Source organism: Diabrotica undecimpunctata, chromosome 8 (assembly GCF_040954645.1).
Source record: "Diabrotica undecimpunctata isolate CICGRU chromosome 8, icDiaUnde3, whole genome shotgun sequence".
Taxonomy (NCBI): domain Eukaryota; kingdom Metazoa; phylum Arthropoda; class Insecta; order Coleoptera; family Chrysomelidae; genus Diabrotica; species Diabrotica undecimpunctata.
The window spans coordinates 135587032-135609825 of NC_092810.1; the positions used below are offsets into that span (position 1 = coordinate 135587032).

Below are 22794 nucleotides of genomic sequence, written 5' to 3' on the forward strand. Positions count from 1 at the left end.
TTGGTGAAAAATTCTTCTAATAATTTAATTTTATCTGACTCATTTATATTGACAATTCAGACATACATTATACGTGGTATACAGCCAGCTACAGGAATTATTTTCCTTGTGGATACATTATACATTTTAAAGTAGCCGACTTTATAATGATATTGCCAATATTGTTGAGTTGCGTTCCTGGGACGACTTTACTTGTAATATAGTTCATTCGGAAATGTGTCCAACAACTCTGATCCATGAGGCCATACTGAGAATACATCGTCTAAAATACTAAAAGAAACGGATGGTAAAAAGAGAAAAATCAAAGAAGCAGCTCTAATTATGCTAAATGAGACCAATTGTGTCGCAAATTCCTCGGCAAAATGTAGTAGGATCTGATTACCCATATTAACAGAGGAAGTTATTAAAAGGAAAATACCAGTATTAGTAAGTCGGTAACATATAGAGGATACATCATTTATTTTAAATAACAAACATATAAAATCAGATTTTGGTGTTTATTGAAAGTAAACTAAATGCACAACCAAACACTTACCATGTCGGGATAGTATTATGAGGTTTTTTTCCTGGTTTTTCCCTCATAATTTACTATGGAATCACTAACAGGAGATTTTCACTGTCATCATGGCATGTGTTTGTCTTTATTAAGACGAATTATATGCTATGATTGTTTCGGACGAATATTCTCAAGTTAAAGTTGATTTCATGTAATAGAATGAACTATCTTACAAGTAAAGTCGTCCCTGGAACGCAACTCAACAATATTGGCAATATCATTTTAAAGTCGTCTACTTTAAAATGTATATTGTATGTCTGAATTGTCAATATAAATGAGTCAGATAAAATTAAATTATTAGAAGAATTTTTCACCAAGTAACAAAAAAACAAAATTTGTTTAATTTACTAATGTTTGTATTTTGAGGGAACGATTTCCGAAGTGGAAATTGAAACGTCAATAAACGTAATTTAACCTTTAATTGTGACATGTTTCCATTTAAGTAGTAATTACTTTAACATGCCACAAGAAAATAGCTTCAGAACAATTTTACGAGATAAAGCGCGAAAACCCTTTGCATCCCTTTTTTCAAGATGGTGGCAGGGAATAATGGTGGCGACCTCACAAACTTGAACCTAAGCTAATTCTTACCTTCCCAATACATCCAAAAAATAAAATTGCGTCCTCTCAAAGATGCAATCGTAATGGATAACTTTTCAATGGATTATAAATAAATTTAGTAATTTAAAATTTTATGACTAGTAGGTACGCAATTTTATTTAAATTCACCCAGTTCTTCATCTTTAATTTGATCAATATTCCAACACTTAAAAAATATTCGTTTCCCTTTAATTGTGGTAATCTCTTATGAGAAAGATTAACGTATTTTCAAAATAACTTTAAGAATCTTTGTAAATGTAAATTTTATTATATCTTCACTCTTCGAAATTAATTTGTAACGTTCATCGTGTTAACACTTGATGAAATATCGTCCCTTCTAATTTTCAATTACGGTGTGTCAGCCGTCAGTCGACCAGAAAAAAAATCACAACATTTATCTTTGAGGAGTTTTCCCAATTCTAATAAATCTCGTGAATTTTAGCAATTTATTTTACAGCTTTTGTCTCCTTTTCTCATGGACGGGATAAAATATTGGTAAACGCACAATGTAGTGAAAATGTACCGAATTATCTCAAAAGTTTTACGTGAAAAGGATTAACAAAAAAAATTTTTTATTGGCAATAAAATAGTTTATTTTTTTATTGCTTGGATCATTTTATGATTCAATAAAATATGATATGGTACAATTAAAGACAATTAAGCCTCGAAAACTACACATACATGTTATTTGTCTGAAATATCTTATTTTTCATATGGTGCCATCTCCCGTCTGATCCCGTTAACGATCATTACAGCTACTCTTATCTTTGATGCTGCCGCTGTGAACAATTGAATGCAGGTACAACCAAACCATTCACTGAGGTTTCTTAACCATGAGATTCTTCGTCTTTCTCTCGATATGTTTCTTCTTTATTTTACGCTATATGACTACTGCGCTAATAAAAAGGATGTTGGATGAATGCTCTTAAAAAAAATGATGGTAAGATACTATGGAACAGAGCTAGGAGCACAGATATACGACGTAGATGCAAGGTGCAGAACATCAAGAACTGGGTAAGATCAGAAGAGTAGAATGAATATAAGCAGAATGACAACAAATAGAGTAGTAAAGACGGCAAGACACGTTTTTCCAATAGAAAAACGATAAGTGGGAGAACCACGAAAACGATTGAACGGGAGTTTACTGACGGAACAATAAAAAACAAACCGCATAAAAAAATAAGAGAAAAGATTTGTTTGACGTTTTATTCAAGAAATTTTCAACAAGATTCTTAACGTCTTCATTTCAAAAGATTCTAATCTTTTGATTTATATCTGTTCAAGTTCCAAGCTTTAGCTTTGCTAGCTCCATGTCATAATAAAGGGTAGACGTAGCATCGAATCATTCGCATACTTAGTTCTTAATTAAAATTCCTTTCTCTCTCTCATTATCTCATTTTGACAGACGCAGTTGTTGCCATTTTGATGCGTTTGTTAATCTCTGTGATTTGATTATAATAGTATCTAGAGTTATTCCTGGATATTTTTTTTTTCTGAAAGCTGTCTATTATGAACCGATCGTACTGCAATCAATTAGCTATACTACATCTTTTATTCTTGTTTGATAATCATTCCAGAATTCCTGAATCATGTACTAGCTTACCAGTAGATGGGTACCATATATATAATTGGAGTTATCTACATTGCCCAGAACATAATGCTCTATCGTTGCTGAGTCTAGATATTAGCCCATCCATGACCAGATTCTACAAGAAAGGAGATAAAACTCCCCTGAAGGAAGTTTTAATTGTTGGAGATAGACTTTGCTGGATAGCCGTTTGCTGACTTTTAGCTCATTTAGAATTGAATTATTTGTCCTGTGGTCGGTCCACGGAATTTCAGTACATAACATTTCAGTGGCGTCTATCTTAGATATTGGTAATTATTATTATTTACTCGTTGTATAACTGAATTGTAATTTTTTTAGCACAGTAAATGACCTTTTTGGAATGTAATTTTTATCATCAGAAATTTTCTTGAAAATTTGGATTTAACTTCCTCTTTCCCCTACTTCAATTTTAGACTTGATCATAGGGTTGATTTAATTAGGGAGGTAAAATATACCCTTTTTCGGGGGTGCAAAAACATACGTTTAAAATAAGTCCGGAAATGGATTAATTAATTAATTGTAAGTCTTCCTTATTTTGTAGTTTTTTCACTATTTTAGTTAATTAGGAGTGAAAATGTTTAGTTCTTAAAATAAAAATCACGTAAGGTAGTTTAAAAATTAATCAAAAAGTAAGTATTTATTGAAAAAATATTCTTAACAAAAATAGGTTATAAAAAAATAAAAAATGATGTACTTGTGAAGTCTGTAAGCCCAGTAGAAGCAGAGTTGTAGCTCATGAAAATTAGGTTCTTATTTGTCAAATTTCAAATCGAATATTTCAACGTGAAATAACAAAAAAAATTAAGCAATTTTCGGGAAAACTCATCAAAACTTTTTAAAAGTGTTTAAAAAAAGCTTTGATTTTTTTTTTTTTTTTAATTTTGCATCAATACTAAGCTTTGTCCGCTCAAAATAAAGTTGGTCACCCCCTAATTAGCACCTCAAATAAAATTAATTGTTACCACTTTACAGTTTACTTTATTTCTTTATTGTTTATATGATCTGTAAGTTTAACTGATTTAAAGTGCTTATTTTTTAAAGAATTGAAAGGATGAAAGGATTCCCTTCGCGTCTCATCTTTGATCTAAGCTTATATTCCTGCCATAAGATTCTGCTGATATAATTACCAATTTTTGGTTTCTAATCATTCTAAAAAAAAATTTAAATTCAACACAAATCTGTTTTTTTAAAGGGTAATTAGTGAAGTTTTGCTTTATTTGTAGCACCTTATGCATAAATTACAATTTTTATACAAAATATCTCACATATAAGCTCTAGTTAGCTTATAACGAATATTATTCGGTTCTGAATATATATCAAAGACACACTAAGGTTTAATAAATTAAGATTTAAGTTTCCAGACATCAACATATAACGGTCTTATTTTTATTCCCATAGGATCCAGTTTCTTGTTTATGGAGGTAGCATGATGGATAAACACCTTTGTAACTCCAATTTTCGCCTAGAATCTAACATCGAGATAAACATAATCTTCGGATAAATCACAGCTAACGAAAGGTGAAATACGAACGAGAAGAAAGACTTTACCATTAGTAAAGTGCTCACTGTAATCGGGATAATAGCCGCTATTAATTTGAAACAATCTCAGTGCTGATTTAAAAGATTTACTGTTAGTAGATGTATTACTAAAAAACAGAATTAAAGATTTTTTAATTTGTAAAATTATTAGGCAGTTGCAAGACAGTTACGCTACTTAGATTTATATTATTTACAGCGCGCGCCAGGGAATAAAACACATAATTTTTTTAGATATTTAAACATATCATCTGATGTTTTTTTTAATTACAAATAAAAAGTAAACAACAATTTGAAAATATTAAAAACATTTACTATAGAATTTTCTTGATTCCAGGATATAGGATTTTGTTGGCAGTTTAGGCATCAAAACTCGTTCTATCTTTTCAATAGACGTTTTACACTTATACTACTTTTCGGTTTGGAAGTTGTCTGTCAAGTTTTGTAATTCGTCTCACTCTTCTATGAAAGTACATTTTGCTAGATTGGACTTGGACAAAATCATCTCGGTTACAGCCTTGTAACATATCATATTCCTATCCTTATATATTCCTTTGTCAACAAACTTATATACATTTGTTTTTATACATTCAAAAACTTTAATTTGTCCTAATTTTATTTTCCTACAGGATCACTACAGTAGCAATGCAACCTATTTGTGGCAATAATGCTAGAAGACTCTGGGGTTTCCAGAGTAACAACTAACACATTCACGGAGGAAGCTAAGCTACCACAAGCAAGGAATGCCAAACGTTCAGAACGTTTCAAACAACAAGAAAAGGTTAATGAAAAAGTTAATAGCAAAATAAAGTTAGTGGGTATCGGCATAGCTCACAACAAAAAAAAACATTTAATTATTTGAGTTATAGAGAGTTTCAACATATATATTTCCTAGACATACACATTACATAAAACACAAAAGAGGACTACGCCCTTATGATCTCGTTAGGATTAAATACACAGAAGTTGCAAAAGGATGCTTACTAGGTATAGAATAATACAATCTAATATTAAAATTCAATTTTGTAAGTTTATTAACATAGATCACAAAATGCAAACTTTTCACGTACCTATCTTTATTCTAATCTGAAATTTAATCCATTATTAATTAGAGATTGACCACAAAGCGATATAGTTATTGATTTTAGTTGAAAAGTTTAAATTATGCTTATTTTACGTTGTAAACAGCGTTACCTAACATTAAAGTTTATTCTGGCGTGTAATAACTCTACAATTTGACGTTTGACAGGCAGTTGTGTATTGCGGCAAGCAGTTGCCTATACCTGACACGAAATTGCAGTTTTAAACGGGTAGGAAATTGCGACAGAAATTTAAACGAGTTCACTCTTTTTACCAAAACAATTTTAACCTGCATATGTTTATACCAGTTACTTCATCGTTAAGTTTGATATAGGAAATTGTGTGTGTATTTTAAATAAGTTAAGTACCAGCTTTAAATCAAATTAAAAAAACCTTCAATCAGCTAAACAATAATCAATGTTATGAATTTAACCTACAAAAAAATGTTCACAGTAATATTACAATAATATTAGTAATATAAACTGTTAAGATTATTTAGAGAATTTGTCGATATAACCACATTTCACAGAAAAATAATAGTTTTTTCAGAAATTATTGTTCTGTCATACTTTATCCTTCCACGTCATATAGTACAACTGGGAATATGTAACATTTCTTAAATATTGATATGAAGCTATTTTCTTGTGGTAACTTAATACAATTTACTATTTTTATTGGAAATACACCACAACTACTTCAAAATAAATTTATTTTGACGTCTCGATTTCCGCTTCAGAAGTCGTTATTAATATACAAAACATTTAAGTAGATGACTTCACAATGATATTGTCAATATCTTTGAGTTGCGTTACTGGGACGACTTTATTGGAAGATAGTTCATTTTATTACATGAAATCAACTTCAACTTAGGGATATCCGACAAAAAAATCATAGCATGTAATTTGTCTTTAGATCCTCCTAGATTTAGTTATTACTCTCAATATTAATACCAAACTCTGATTTTGCATGAATGCTATTTTAAAACATAAATGATGTGTACTTGATATATCACTGACTTACTAATAGTGGTATTTTCTTTCTATTTTTTCTATTTTTCTCATTTTACATAGTACTCGTGGAATTAACCAAACCTTAAATTATGTAATAGGTTTTGTTTTTGTTGATTTTATCAAATTTAGAAAAACGTTCCCGAATTGACGGTTTTCTGTAAATTATTTACTAAATAGCAATATTACTAAAAAAGTATATAATTATGTGCGCTGCCCTGTCAAAATTTATTAATACACATGTTTTGCAACAGTATAAATTAAGATTCTTTATTATAGCTTTCAATTTCTATCTATTGATGTTCTTTGCTTTATTTTGTCAATAGAAACAGACATACTAACATATATACAACAAAAAAGATTAAAGTGGTATGGACATGTAAGAAGAACTAGCGACAGCAGATGGATAAAGAGAATAACCGAATGGAGCCCCATAGGAAGGAGGAAAAGAGGACGACCCCGAAAATCTTGGAGGAACGAAGTAGACGACGCCATGAGTAAGAGAGGCCTAAACGATAGAGAATGGAACAACAGACAGAGATGGAAGCGGTTGAGCGAGGGAAGGCAGTGAATACTGTAGAATCCCTAAATATATATATATATATATATATATATATATATATATATATATATATATATATATATATATATATATATATATATATATATATATATATATATATATATTATAGCTTTCAATTTTTTTGGCATAAAACCAATTTTGAATTTTGCAACCTTGGTAATTTTGAGCCAATTAGAGCAGCTTCTCTGAATTTTCCCTTTTTATTATCTGTTTCTTTCAGGACTCTACATTCACTATAATCAGAAAAAAAAATTCCTTATACCCTAGGAAAATTATGGAAACGGTCTAACATCTCAAAAAATACACTTTCAAATAAAAAACCAAAAAACACGTTTTCAATTTATCGAATGACAGCAAACACAACCCCCCACCCCATCTCCTGGTGGGGGAGTGGGGGCAAATTTAAAATCTTAAATACCAACTTTAATTTTTTATTGCCGATTTTGATACTAAAAAAATTCTTAAAAACCTGTATTCAGTACCATTTGCCGTAAAAATTAGTTTGCAGACTTCTGATCTTTATATGCTCCAACTGATTATGCAGGGAAAGATCCAAGGAAAGAGAAGCATAGGAAGGCGTAGAATGTCATGGCTGCGCAACCTGAGAGAGTGATACGGATGTACATCAAATGAACTTTTCAGAATAGCGGTCTCAAAAGTCCGAATAGCTATGATGATTGCCGACCTCCGCCGCGGAGATGGCACTTGAAGAAGAAGAAGAAGATCTTTATATATTGTTCTGTAGTTGCAGCATCATCTATCGGGAATCCAAGAAAAATTCTTTTCGCGGTCAACTCTAGTCTGCAGTAAAAAGTGGTTGTCCATTCAAGATTTCACCAAGTGAAATTCAAGTTACTCGTTCATTCCACCCCCAAAAGGTTGATGCGGTTTCGTGTTCGGTACCATTTTCTAGCTTTTTAAAAAATTTTAAAAAAGTGTTCTTTGGTTTTTTATTTGAAAGTGTATTTCTTAAGATATTAGATCGTTTCTATCATTTTCCTAGTGTATCACGATAAATAATTTTTTCCGATTATTGCGCCATCTATCCTTAATTCGACACAGATGTTTGTCATAAAAGTTACCTATTTTTTATGGTGAATTAAAATCTGCAATAGGAAATAGGGACTCCAATTTAAGATTTCCAAGTTGCTCCCTCCCCGCTCTATGGTATGTGTTTGGATTAGATAAGGTTAGGTTAGGTTAAGTTAGCTTAGTTAAAACATTTGTTTTTTAGTTTTTGGATGTGTTCTCCTTCTTCTTTTTATGTTGTCGTTCCATCGTTTTCGTGGTCTACCTACTGATCCTCTTCCTATTGGGGAACCGTCTCTTGCCGCCTTTACTGCTCTATTTATTGTCATTCGTAAGTCTCCAACTTGCATCTACGTCGTATATCTGTACTTCTAGCTCTGTCCCATATTGTCTTACCATCAATTTTTCCAAGTGTTTTCATTTCTGCCGTTTCTAACATCCTTTTTGTCCTCTCTGTGTCAGGTCGTGTTTTTGCCGTGTATGTCAATATTGATCTGATGGTTGTTTTGTAAATTCTGGCTTTCACTTCTTTCTTGATATTTTTATTTCTCCATATTGTTTCATATTGTTTCTGCGGCTCTGTTTGCTCTATTCACTTGATTTTGCCCCTCAGTTTCCAGCTTTCCGTAGCTAGATAATGTGGTGCCTAGATATTTAAACTCCATCACTTGTTCTATTATTTGACCTGCCAATTTACATTTTAGTAAATTTGCTGTTGTAACCATGCATTTTGTCTTTTTTGGGAAATTAACATGTTAAATTTTCTGGCGGTTATATTAAATTGGTGCAGCAAACATTGTAAATCGTCTTCACCTTAAGAGAGTAGTATTGCGTCATCTACATAGCAGATTATTTAAAGTTCTTTTTCTCCCATTTGGTATCCTTTTTTAGTTCTTACTTTTTTTATTATTTTATCGATAATCAGGTTGAACAATAAAGAACTTAGGGAATATCCCTGTCTTAATTCATTGCCAGCTTCAATAGGGTCAGTTAGTTCTTATTCTACTTTTACTTTTATTGTGTTTTGATAGATATTCGCTATCGTTTTGATTTTTCCCAAAGGTATATCTCTTGTGTACAATAACTGGATATCATCCTTTAATTTGACCCGATTAAATAATCCACTAAACATAGATATGCCGGTTTGTTGGATTCTAATTATTTCTCTTGAACTTGCCTTATTAAAAATATAACGCCAGTGCATAATCTTCCCGACCTAAAACCTTGTTGTTCTTCTGCTAGTGTATAATTTTATTCAGTATATTTGTTATCACTTTAGTTGTTAATTTTAGTGTTGTGTTTAAGAAATTAATTCCTATGTAATTTTCCAAGTTTAATTTGTCTTCCTTTTTGAAGAAAGGTGTTAGGATACTTTCCATTCTTGAGGAATTATGTTTTGTTCTCTAATTTTTTGGATTAGTTTTAATAGTTGTTAGGTCAGATCTGATCCTCTGTATGTGAAGAGTTCGTTCGGTATACTGTCCTCTCCTGGTGATTTTCTGTTTTTTAATTTCCTTAATTCTTGCTTTACCTCTTTCTCCTCAATACCTATTTCTTCGTTTGTCGTCACCTCTGGTGTTGGTGGTTCATTATCGTCACCTTTAGCAAATAGGGATCGAAAGTAGTCTTCAAATGTTTTCTTCTTATTGTGTTTTGTTTTCATGAGTTCGTTCATCTCTTTTCTTTGTCCTCTGATCTTTCTTCATATTTCTTTTTGTGTTCCGTAGAAGTCGTGTTCCATCTGGTTTGAGAAGCTCTGTCAGTGTTCCCTTTTTATTGGTCTAACTAAAGGATTCGTTTCATTTCTGATTCGTTCATAGTTCTATCTGTTGTTATTTTCGCGAGATATTTTGGACACCCAGTATCTGCAGAGGAGTTGTTTATGCTCAAAATAGGAACGGCATAATGAATGATACTTACTTATTTAATTTAAATATACGTATTTATTTAATTCAATACCTTAAAAAAACTTTGGATATATTCTTTGAAATTTATTGTGTCTAAGATTACTTATTAGGTCAATCATATCTTTTTTGTTTATGCAGCATACGCAGTTAAAATATTAAAAGATTTAAATAAAAGTAATAAAAGAATATTTAAAATTTATTATAAATGAAAATCACAAGAAAGAAACAGTGAGGAATAAAACCAATTTAACTACCGTGAAATAAATTCCAATGTCACCGTTTGCTGCTTTAGATATTCGAAGAAAAGCTATTTTATAATTGCTGTTGGAATGGGAAAAGAGGAAAAGAGGTAAAACTGGACGATGTTACATCTTTTCTGTAATATATATATATATATATATATATATATATATATATATATATATATAATAAATTCATTAACAGTACACCTAACCATATTTGAATATACGTAAAAACAAAAAAAAACAATCACATTATATCTAGGCAGATTATAAAAAATTTAAAAAACAAAGTTATTTTTTGACAAAATGTTTAAAATGGTTTTATAAACAATATGTATTAAAAAGTTATAAGTTAATTGAACTTTCCTAATAGTTTAATAACAATGAAAAACAATAAATATTTCTATAATTCTTCAAATTATAACAAGAATCCATCTAAAATACAACAAAAACGTTCAATACCACTTATGATCCGCTTTATTTTCTACATCTACTCATACCCAAAATTAGGTGATCAATAACGTTTTGGTTAATTGTTGCAATTAACTGAATATATACATACATACATTATTTCTCTTCTACCGTTAGATTTCGAGGCAGGTGGGTCTTGCTTTTATTGAATTTTCTCCATTACTTTCTGTTCTTCGCCATTTGCGTTGCTTCTGGCCAAAATTTGCCCGTATTTTATAATATCTCTGATATGTCTCTATTCCACTCTTTTATTGGTCGGCCTCTTTTTTCCTATTGGTTTAGCTTTTCACACTCTTTTTACTTGCCTATTCCTGTCCATTCGTCTTATATGACTGAACCATGCTAATTTTTTGTTCTTTTGTTGTGTCAAATAAGGCTTTAATTTAAATTTTCTTATTGTTACAAATACCCTCTGCATTTATTACTTGCATTCTATTCCATCCTATATAGTACTTTTTAAAGGTTTTCTTATCTTCTTTCACTATATCATCTGTAACATTTATAAAAAGTATTGGGCTTAAACTTCCTCGTTTTCTAACTTCTTGCGTTGTTTCAAATGGTTGCGATTGCATATTTTATGTTCATATTGTATTCATTGTTTTCATATATTATATGCTTTTAGTTGCTTCTCTTATGTGTCTGGTTACTTGTTTTTTATTCAGGCTCTCCCATATAGCTTTCCTTTTGATGGAAGTAAATGCTTTTTCCATATCTATAAAACTTATGTTTACTTCTTTCTTTTTTAAAGCTTTCTTTATTATCTGTTACATATTGAATATATAGTCTTGTGCATTATGGCCTTTTCTGAATCCGCTTTGTACATCTTTTAGTTTATGTATTATTCCAATTTTTCTTTCTATTATTATTTCGTACAGTTTTGCTACACATAATAGGGATATGCCTCTACAGTTCTGACAGTCTATTGTGATTCTTTTCTCATGCATAGGTACAGTTATTGCAGTTGACCATTTTCTAAGCAATATTTTATTGCATATTAGATTTAGGATGTAAAATAATTTTGTCTTTGCTTTTTCTCCTATACCTATCTTTCAAGATTTCTGGGCTCCATCGCTTTTAGGAGCTTACCCAGTCTTTATCTTTCCTATTGCTTCCTCTAGTTCTTCCTGTATAGCTTCTGTTTCCTCCCTCAGTGTTTTTCTCTGCTCTGCCAATTACGTTATTTTCATTTTCTTTTACTTTTCTTTGCTCTCCGTTGAACAGTTGTTCGAAATGTTTTTTTTTTATCTTTTCATTAAAGCTTTGGCATCTGTTAACATTATTCCGTTTTTGGTCGTTATTTGTTTTAGCTTTATTTCTTTGTTGTTTCGTAGGTTTTTCAGTGTTTTATAAAACAATTTTACTTTTTCTTCACTGTTTTCCTCAATTTTTTCTCCAAACGTAACCCAGCTTTTTTTTTAATTTTTGACTATTTCTTTAACTGTTATGCTCTATATTTTGTATCTTTCAAATTTTTGTTGTGTCTTATCTTGTATGTATTCTGTCGACATCTTCTTCTCTTTTATCTTAATTTTTACCTGCTTATTCCACCGTGGTGTCCGTTTCTCTTTGTCATTATTTCTTGTGGTCCCACATAATAGTTTTGCTGTTTTTATCATTTCTTAATTTTCTCGATTCTTCTTCCACTATTTCTGTCATCCTCCTATCCTCGCCTACTTTTAAGCTTTTAATTAGCTGATAAGTTTCTGCCAAATTCTTAATATTATTGAGCCTGACTGTATTTGTAAATTGTTAATTAGTCAAATTCAGATGTTCTTGAATCACACTTTTCTAACTTATCAATACCACTTGATGTTAGAGAAACTGTTGTAATGAGTGGTTATCTAGTTCGACTATTGACTAACTGCAATCCAAAAACTCGGTTAGTTAGGTGTTTGCCCCTTCTGGCGTAATGGTAATAAACCGGTCTTACGATTGCACAGAAAAGATTATGATTACAGTAGACATGAATGGAAGAGTGGAAAAGGAAGTAAGAAAATAATGTAATGTTAACGATTCGTATTGAGAAGGAAAAATAAACTTAAGTGCGAAACTATTGCATGAATTATGTCTAGATAACTTAGATATTATGAGCACATATTTTCAGGATATTCAGATACACAAAATTACTAGGGAAGTTAAATAAAGAGAGAAACAATCTATTATTAACTACACCATAGTATAAAAACAGAGCTAAAGTGGTTAGCGGATATAAGGGTAAAAATGATTTCTGGTAAAAATAGAATAGAATAATTAAAAAACAATAAAAGAAAACTTTTAAAAGGATAAAAAACATTAAGGAAAGACCCAAAGAAACAAGTAAAATGTATAAGATAAGGGAAAATACAACGGAAATTAGATAAACGGAAAAGCTGGAAAATGAAGGACAATTGATTAGTATAGTACTAGAGAAATGGTAAAGATTTTAAACGTGCGATTATCAAAATACCAAAAGCGATATGTGGGACAGAAGAAGTAACTGATGAGGCAAACGGACAAACAGAAGGATGAAATGGAGAGGTAGCTATGAAAGACGTACGTGCAAAATAAAACACAACAAAAATTACAAAAGACAGAAAACAAAAGTAAAAGAAATAGTAGAAAATGTGCAAAAAAAATCTAAGCAATTGCTAAATGAAGATCGAGATGAAATAGCACTCAGAGTAGCCCAAAGAAGAATACGGTCGTTACTTGGACTGACTCTGAGAGACAGGGTTAGAAACAAAGAAATAAAAACAACAGGCGTCACAGATGTCATAGAGCGTATAGCATAGCTAAAGTGGAACTGGGTGGGCAATTTGGGTAAAATAAATGATGGGTGACGGACTCAAAAGATTAGTATACTGACCACGAGCAGACAGAAAAAGCAGAACGAGATAGAACTGGAAGAAATTAGAGGAGGTCTATGTTCAACTTTGGACGCATGTTGATACCGATGATCGTATGGATAGTTTATTTTAAACTTTATGATCCATTCTTATAACTGTATTTAAAGACAAATTAAGATACTACAAGAAAAATTATTTCAAAACAATTTTGTTAAAAATTTTTATAACGTTCTATACCATATTGTTTTACCAAACTTTGGTCTACTCTTAAATTGCCAACATTTCTTTAATGATTATAAATTATATACAATTCCAGTCAATTCACGTTCTATACGAAACCAATAAGTTTAGTATTCAGAGCACAAAGGCCAAGAGTTATTGACTCCTTGATAAAAATCGTTCACCTTTTTAAAGTTTAACATCGTTATACTCCATCTCCGACAGTTTCTCCCGTTTGGTAGTGAAAGTATATAAGCACAAAAAATTAATTTCCAGACTAATCGAAAGCGAGGAAAATATAATTTCCTGTTGTAAAGTCCTTTTTCAATCACTCTGTCACCCCATCCATCCATTTTAGGAAGGAGAACAATTTCAACGAACTCGTCTAAGTTCATTCTTTGACTTTTTCATAAATCCGTATTTTACAGTGCCGTACTCTTAAGAAAAATATAAATCAGACGGTAAGCAGTTCAGTGGATGTTATGCAATGAGTGATATATTCTTTTGATAGTAAAAGCAATGTTTCAGGAGATATTTTTTTATAACGTTTTCGTAACTATTACAGCATAGCTGTTTAATACTTTTTGGTAAAATATTATAATAGTTATAATTAAGGCAATTTTTATCTAAAAGACGTAATCTACTACTCTTCATTTTTTCGTAAGTACTGACAGTTTCGCGTATTGTGAATGTGAACATCAGACTTCTTCATTAAATGAGCCCGTTTTTTGTGAATTATAGTTAGAACTTTAAATATAAACAGAGTAGGTGCGAGCGTAATTTTTAATTTGATAAAGAAAGGTCTGCAGTGTTCTAGATAACTAATTCCTGCTAAAATCGTGAGAGCTTTCTTTCTAATTTAGGTGAGAGTGGAATAAACAAAAATATGTCATTTTTAATGTTTCAAAATTGACAGCCCTTGCTAGTTGGCGAATAACAAACAATGAAGTTGATAGCTTTTTCTTTAGTTGTGAGATATGAGTCGACCAGTTCAGTCGATTATCTATGATTATTCCCAATAGTTTAACAGTCTCTTTATTATCTGGATCATTATGTAAATTACTTGAAGATATAACCAAATTTTGCGTTTTATCAGAGTAAAGTTTTAGTTTGTTTGCAGCAAACCATGTGCTAGATTTAGTAGAAACTTCCTAATAAGCCATTTTTAAATCATCATTATTTTTTCGTGATATAACGTATGTCTTATCATCTTCAAATTGTATGGTTTTGTACGGAGATATGAAGTGGGCATATCATTGACATAAATGTTCTTCTTAAGGTGCCTTCTCCATTACTAAAGGTTGGCTATAACTACAGCAAATTGTTCTCTATCTTGAGCTGTTCTTAGTATCGAATGTGTGTCCATGCCTGTCCAGTCTCTTACATTCTTCAACCAGGACCATTTTCTTCTTCCTGGACCTCTTCTTCCTTCCACTTTCCCTTCCATTATAAGTCGTTGGAAGTTGTATTTTTATCCTCTGTAAATATGTCCTAGAAAAATCCGTTTTCTGTTTTTTACAATATTTAGGAGTTCTCTCTCAGTATTCATTCTTCTTAGCACCCCATTGTTGGTCACGTGCTCTGCCCAAGAGGTCTTCAGCATCCTTCGAAAAACCCACATCTCAAAGGCTTGACATAAATATTAAACAAAAAAGGTCCTAAGATTGAACCTTGTGGGACTCCATGTTTTACGGATAGAAAATCAGAGAGATGACTTTAGACACTACCCCCTGGTGTCTGCCACATAGATAAGAAGATATAAGCTTGAGAGGGATACCTCTGATTCCATAGTAATTTAATTTGTGGAGCAAAATGTGTGAAACGCAATTAAAAGCCTTCGACAAGTCGCAAAGAGAAATTGCTATGCGATTGCCGCGTTCAAGCCCCTCTTCACCCCGCTCATAACAATAAATACCCCGTTCGTAGTAGAACGAACACTTCTGAATCCATATTGTAAGTTTCTAAAGTAATTATTGGACTATAGGAATAAAATTTTTGTTTAATAACCTTTTCAATCACTCTCTCTAAAGTAGAAACAATGCCTATGGGTCTGTAATTGTCACTTTTTGAGAAATCACCTTTTTTGTAGCTAGGCAGTACTTTTGAGTATTTAGTACTTCCGGAAATACTCCAGTTAATAGAATTAAATTAATAAGATAAGTAAAAGGTATTTAAACTATTTGGCCTTTTCTTTCACGGGACGAAAAAAAAAGACTTTTCAGAGAAGGATAATTTCTATAATTGAAGAGGACATCGAGATTAATAGTGGGAAGAGATGTAATTATATTCTCTGCAATTGAAAAAAATTGATTTATTTCGTCTGGAGGTGGATCAATTTGTATCAAATTGGATCTTGTGTTGTTTCTTTTGAAATTTACTATTTTCCAGCAGACTCTAGGTTTATTATTGGAATTGAAATGAAAATAGACAGCAGAAGGGGTCCAGGGAGGAGAAGACACTCGTTGCTCCAAAACTTGCGGCAATGGTTCGGATTGTCATCTGCTGAACTATTCAGATCTGCCGTAAACAAAGTCAGAATAGCCATGTTGATTGCCAGCGTTCGGAACGGACAAGGCACATGAAGAAGAATTACTGGTTATATTTAAATTTTTGTTGATATTCTATGAACAAATAAGGATCCTTAGTAGCATCTGCAATGTGTTTAATAAGAGAAAGATTAGAACTGTAAGATCTTATTTCAATATTAAACCATTGCACGGGTGTTTTTTCAGCAGTTTGTCGTACTTTTTTAGTGAAAAATGTTTTAATATTAAGTCGTTATCAGTTTCGGTAAGAAATATTTTTTTGGTCAAAAAATCAGCATCATTATTAATATCATAGAAATAGTCCATATTTGTACTAGCTAGCGCACGTTTAAGCTTCTGTAAACCAAAAGAAGTAACAAAATGTGAAAATTTATATTAAAATCACCAAGTATGATCAGTTTGTCTGCTTTAATAAGCAAGGACGTTATGACATTCTCAAAATTCACCAAAAACAAGTCAAAGTCACCCTTACCCAATCTGTATACATTTATAATATTGGTTTTTATTAAAGGTACATAAATTGAACAAAACTCTGAACTTTGCTCTACATTGTATTTATTTAGATTAAAAGAAAAATACAAAAGATTTTCTTTTACATATACTGCAATTCCACCTTGTTTCTTTTTTAACCTACAAAAGAAATAAGCTAATGAACCTGAAGATGAAATTTTAAATTTTCTTTACTTTGCCAGTGCTGCGAAAAACATATGAAGTCATAGAAACTTTGATATACGAGAAAAGCATTGATCATATGACTGTATTTGAAATACACTGCAAGTTAACATGAAACATGTTAACTTGCAGTATTGTACAACTAACTTATCGAATTAGTTTATTTTGATAAAAGTTTGTAGAAGCTTCTATGTTTCTTCCTCCATCTTCTTTATGTGCTAAAAGTTTCCTTTGAAGTTAAATCTCCTAACTGCAGCTTCTTTTGGCCAAATATTAGGTCTGTAGGCTTCGTCAATTTTATCGAAAGCAAACGATACCTTATATGTGGAGTATTTGACAGTTCTTTGCCATTTCACCCAGTTAAAAGTGATATCGGGTACCGTCTCACCTAAAAATTTTAGAAGATCATCGGCTTTCATATCAACCCCTACGCGAAACACATGTACATGACCTTGTCTAGGAATGGTGTGTACAGTAGACGATTCGTTGCTTGCAATAATCGGTTTGTATTGGTTTTTTTTTCGATTGGGTATTCAAAAGTTCGTTATTCATGCAGAAGTTTATCATCAGTTCTCCATTTTAGTTTTTAAAATTTTTGTTATGTTTTTGCTTAAGTTTTTTTAATTGTATGGTATTGTTCATTTAAGACACTATAACGTTAGAATTATTTCATGCACTTAAATACGATTTACTCGTATTATAATTTTATTAAAAGCTTATAAATTTTAAAAAAATATGGAGACAATTTTTTGGTAAATAATAATTATGCTGTATTAAATAAAACAGCTTTTCTACAGAGTCATATAGGGTGTACCACTACAAGCGAGACAGTATTATATTTCGCAAAATTTACATTGGATCTAAAAACTAAAGAACACGTGTTCAATACTTACAATCTAAATCTAATCTACAAAAATCTATCGAAACACACCAAACACGACCCCCACACCTAGCCACTGAGGGGATACAAGTAACTTTAAAATCCTAAATTGGAACCCACAATTTTTGTGGCATATTTAAATTCTGTATTATGCAAAAGTAAGTAACTTTTATTTGTGACATTAGAGATAGATGGCCGATTTGTAATAATCGGAAAAATAATATTTTTTTTTATACTCTAGGCAAATTATGGAAACGGTCTAATATCTCGAGAAATACACTGCGAAATCTAAAACCAAAAAACACATGTTTAATATTTTTCAAAAATATATCTAATGTCACCAAACACTTCAAATTTGACCCAAACTCCACCTTCAGGGGGGGTGGGATTGGGAGGTCATGTTTGATGTTATGCGATAGATGTTTAAAAATATTGAAAAATGGTTTTTTCAGTTTTTTTATCCCATGTAAATTTCGCTAATTATTCGATGACCCCGCTTCTTCTGACACACTCGATATATTTCTGAAATACTGAATAATTAAATTAGAATATTTATAACGTAATTTGTTTTAAAAGTATTCGTTTAGTTACATTTGCATAACAATAAAGATCTTACCTATTATACTTCAGATAATTCTCAGGGCTTTTACGGGCCTGCCTTTCCTTATAAATCAAAATTCTCTTTGCTTTGGTTTACGTTAAAACCATTAAAATATCCTCGTTTGATATGAAAGGCTTTCTTGCTGTCTTGTTTCAATATATATGACGAATTTACGATAATACTCTATCTCTGATTTAATGATTAATAAATTGCGCACATTATTTATTTTGTACTAATAATAATTTAGTAGTGTTGATGTAAATAAATATTTTGGGTTTAAAACAAAATAGCTAAGCAAACTATTTGGATGCTTATAATCATTTCTTCTTTTTCTTCTATAATCTAATAACACTGTCGATTGTAACTCTCTCTCTCTCTCTCTCTACATCTCTCTTTTTTAGTTCTTTTCATAAATTTCTCGATCACATCCTTCCAACGATTTCTTTTCAATTCTTTTTCTTTCCAATTTTTAATATGACTTCTTTGTAAGTCTTCATAGACGCTGTCCTTCCATCTCTTTCTTGGCCTACTTTTTCTTCCTTTTTGTATTGGCTTCCATAATAGTTCCATTTTCTGTTCAATTCCTTTAATCTGTCCTGAATATCGTATTCTCTGTGCTTTGAATATCTTCGTTTCTTCTTCGTCTTCCTTCCTCTCTATTGACTATCAATTTTCACACCTCCATATACTGCTCTTTGTATTTTCCTTTCTCATCTTTTTTCTCCATTTTCGTGTCTTTCAAGTTTCTTCATTTTAATTCCATACTCTATTTTTGTAGTTTTCTTATTTCTATTGTCAGCATATTTAAATTCCAGTTTCCTATCATTTCCGAGCGTTCTATGTATTTCTTTTTTTACTTCTGCTATATTCCTTGTCTTTCGAAACACCTTCTCTTTTCCTTGTCTTATCTGCTTCGGGTATTGGAATCAATGTGGATAACAGTCATTCTTGAGGAATAATACCAGTATTGTATATGGCTTTAAACCTGTTTTTCTTTCAATCTATCAGGACCGATTTCACCCTCTATTTGTGGAAGATTATTTCTATTGTCAGAAAATAATGTATTTATATCTTTAGTTTATCTCTGTCCTTAAGTACTCCGATGTGGCTTTTCTTTCAAATCCCTGCTATCTCTTTTACTTTTTACTTAATGAGTTTAAAGGCATTTTTGAATCATGTTTTTAGAATCCTTTCCTCAAAAAGTCTATAAAGTGGGTCAGACCAAGCTGGGCAAATTACATGGTTCTTTAACAAACTAAGAGCAATGAGAGAACATGTCAATTTTTTAAGTGGCTACTACAGACAACATAAAACTGACAACAGCTTATAAATACTAAATGATTTTAAAAAACTGTATAAAAAGAAATAAAAAAGGCAAAGATAATTCTAATGATAGAGTAATCTTGACTCCAAAAAATCCTCCAAAAACCATGTGGAACATCATAAATGGACAACGAGGAATATCTGGGACTCTACATCAGGTTTATAACATCACTCCAGATGAGTATAATATTCATTTTTCTCAATTTGCCCACAACTTAATAAACGATATATTTGAATTAAATATGGATTTTTTGAAGAATATTAATGTAAATCCCTCAAAGAGCTTTTCCTTTTATGAAGTATCATTTAATCAGACTAGGGAAATCATAGACAGCTTAAAAAACAAAAAAAAAAGTTGTAACAATCATTGTAGAACACCGGGGGATTTTATTTCTCCTCCTGAAATGTTGCTTCCCTGCCTGTTACGGCAGTACCTTCGATCTGGTTCAATGATAATAAATAGTTAAAATGTGTTACCTTAAGTTGGCGATCACACTTCTCGGATTACACTTTAAAAAACACTTACGACTTGAAAAACTTTATTTTGCTTTAGGTAAACATTCTGTGGTGAAAACTGAGCGAATTATTTTTTATTAATCAAATATGACAGTGACAATGACTGATGTTTTTTCTAATAAAATTGAGAAGGGAGTACGTGATAATCTCGCAATTCTGTGCAAAGAATATAAGCAACATCTATCGTGCATTCTCGGGTACAACTCGACTTAAAACCAAAAGTAGTTGTTTGTTTTGAAAAAAGGGTGTTCGTTATTTGGACCATAATTTTAGGTTGCGCTACGCAACAATTATTTTTCTGAATTATAGTTCGATTTCAGGAAGGAAAGGAGCATAACTCTTGACATTCTTGACCTAGTGTCCCGCATCTTGGAATCCTTTCACAGAATGCAATTCAACACTTCTGTGATTTGTGACCTAAGTAAGACGTTTGATTGCATGGACCATGGGATACTCGTAAAAAAAATACAGGGGTATAACTTTTGTCCACAGAGTGTCAAGTTGATATAATCATACCCCGAGAACAATCTGTGAGGGTGTCTGGGGTGTTGTCAGGGGAGAGTTTTGTTAATATTGGTATTCCTCAGGGCTCCGTCCTTGGACTCATGCTATTTCTAATATATATTAATGACCTTACAAGCAATAAATCAAACGCGAGTGTGTGTAAGACACTCTTCGCCGATGACACCACAGTCTCCTGCTTAGCTGAGACACTTGAGGACTCCAGGTTTGCACTGTCGGATACTAAAGAGTGGTTTTATGTTAACAGGCTCCTGCTTAATTAAGCAAAGACCAACAGGGATGTTTTTGCTCTTAGGGACACCCAGGCTGAAAACGCAGATGTGACATGTGTAAAGTTCCTTGGAGTACACCTAGACCCCAAGCTTCAATGTGATATGTGTCTTTATGAAATTAGAATTTAAGATATTTTAATAGAACTATTGTTTTGCTTTTATTTTGACGTGTGTTAGGCTAGTGGCAAAATTACATCAGTAAATGAATATGAATTTGAATTTTTTCTACATATTAATGCTATCGTATTTTTTGTTATAGTTTTCTACCTACTACTTTTATCGTTGTATTTATATAATTGAAATTTTTATCTACATCAGTTACATTTTACGATTTTGCAGTAAGTTTTCTGATCTCTTTTAGTTTAGTTTCAATTGTAGAAACTACAGCATTGTGATCCGAGCCAACATCTGTCCCAGGATATGTTTTAGTACATTTGATGCTGTGCAGATGTATATACCCTTCGCGGAAATAGCGGAAAACAAAAAAAGAGTTTAGTTATAACTAAATCTTTGGCTTTGACAAAATTGAATTAATCAATCACCCCTCTAGTTTTTGTCACCAACGCCATAGTTTCCAATATGTTCACAATGCTACCTTGCCCTACCTTAACATTTAAGTCCCCCATTATAACCATAATATGTTAAGTCGTTGTTGCTGTCATTGCGCCTTCTTCTTCTTCCTATTGTGCCGTCTTCTAACGAAGGTTGGTGATCACTTCTTTAAACGTTTTCCTATCTTTTGCAACGTGAAATATCTGTTCAACTAAGAGGTTAGTCCAATCTGTGATATTCATCAGCCAAGATTTCTTCTTTTTTCCCAAGCCTTTTCTTCCCTCTACTCTTCCTTGCATGATGACGTATAGAAGAAAGTATTTATCGTTTTGAAGTATGTGGCTCAGATACGATGTTCTTCCTATTTTTATTGTGTTCATAAGCTTTCTGCCATGTCCAACTCGTCTTAATACTTTTTCGTTTGAGACTTTTGCCGTCCAAGGAATTTTTAGAATACGCCTATAAAGCCACATTTCGAATGCCTCTAATTTTTTGCCGGTTGGGCTTTCAGAGTCCAAGCTTCTACCCCATATAACAGTTGTGACCATACATACCATTCAACGAACCTCAATCTGATAACCATAATCAATTTCTTATTTGTAAACATTGACTTGTATTTTATAAATCCTTTTCGGGCTATTTCAATTATGAGCTTTATCTCTTGATCTTGATCTAACTGTGAGTTTATAATTGCTCCGAGGTATTTATACTTGTCGACCCTCTCTAACGGTTTACCCTCCAATGTCAGATGTATGTTGTCACCTTTTCTCTGTTAATGATTGCTATAAGAATTTATAAATCTATATTTTTTGCCATGATTGCGGTATCGTCTGCAAATCTTCTTCTTTCCCATAGTGCCTCCTCAGATATTAGTTGGGAGTACACCATAAATAATTGTGGCGACAGCGCACATTCCTGTCTCACTCCTCTGTGAATTTCTATTTGGTTTGTTTCACTATCTTCCACCCTTACGACCCCTGTTTGATTGTAGTATCTTATTAAATTAATATCCTTGAGATCTAGGTGTATGTGTTTTAATGCATATATGAGTTTACCATCTTGAACACTGTCAAACGCTTTTTGAAAATTTATATAACATATCAATACGTTTTTATTATATTTCCTGCATTTTTGTAATAGTATTGTCATTGTGCACAATGCCTCTCTTGTTTCCATTCTTCTTCCAAATCCAAACTGTGTGTTGTCTAATTGTTCTTCACATCTTTTTATATATACGCTGTTGAAT

General features: G+C 31.8%; 1 protein-coding gene across 5 annotated transcripts in view; it reads right to left on the minus strand.

The window, feature by feature from the left end:
• LOC140448063 (ras-related protein Rap-2b) overlaps positions 1-22794 on the minus strand; it is a 431656-nt gene that overhangs the window by 282001 nt on the left and 126861 nt on the right. The gene's annotated exons all lie outside the window — the stretch shown is intronic.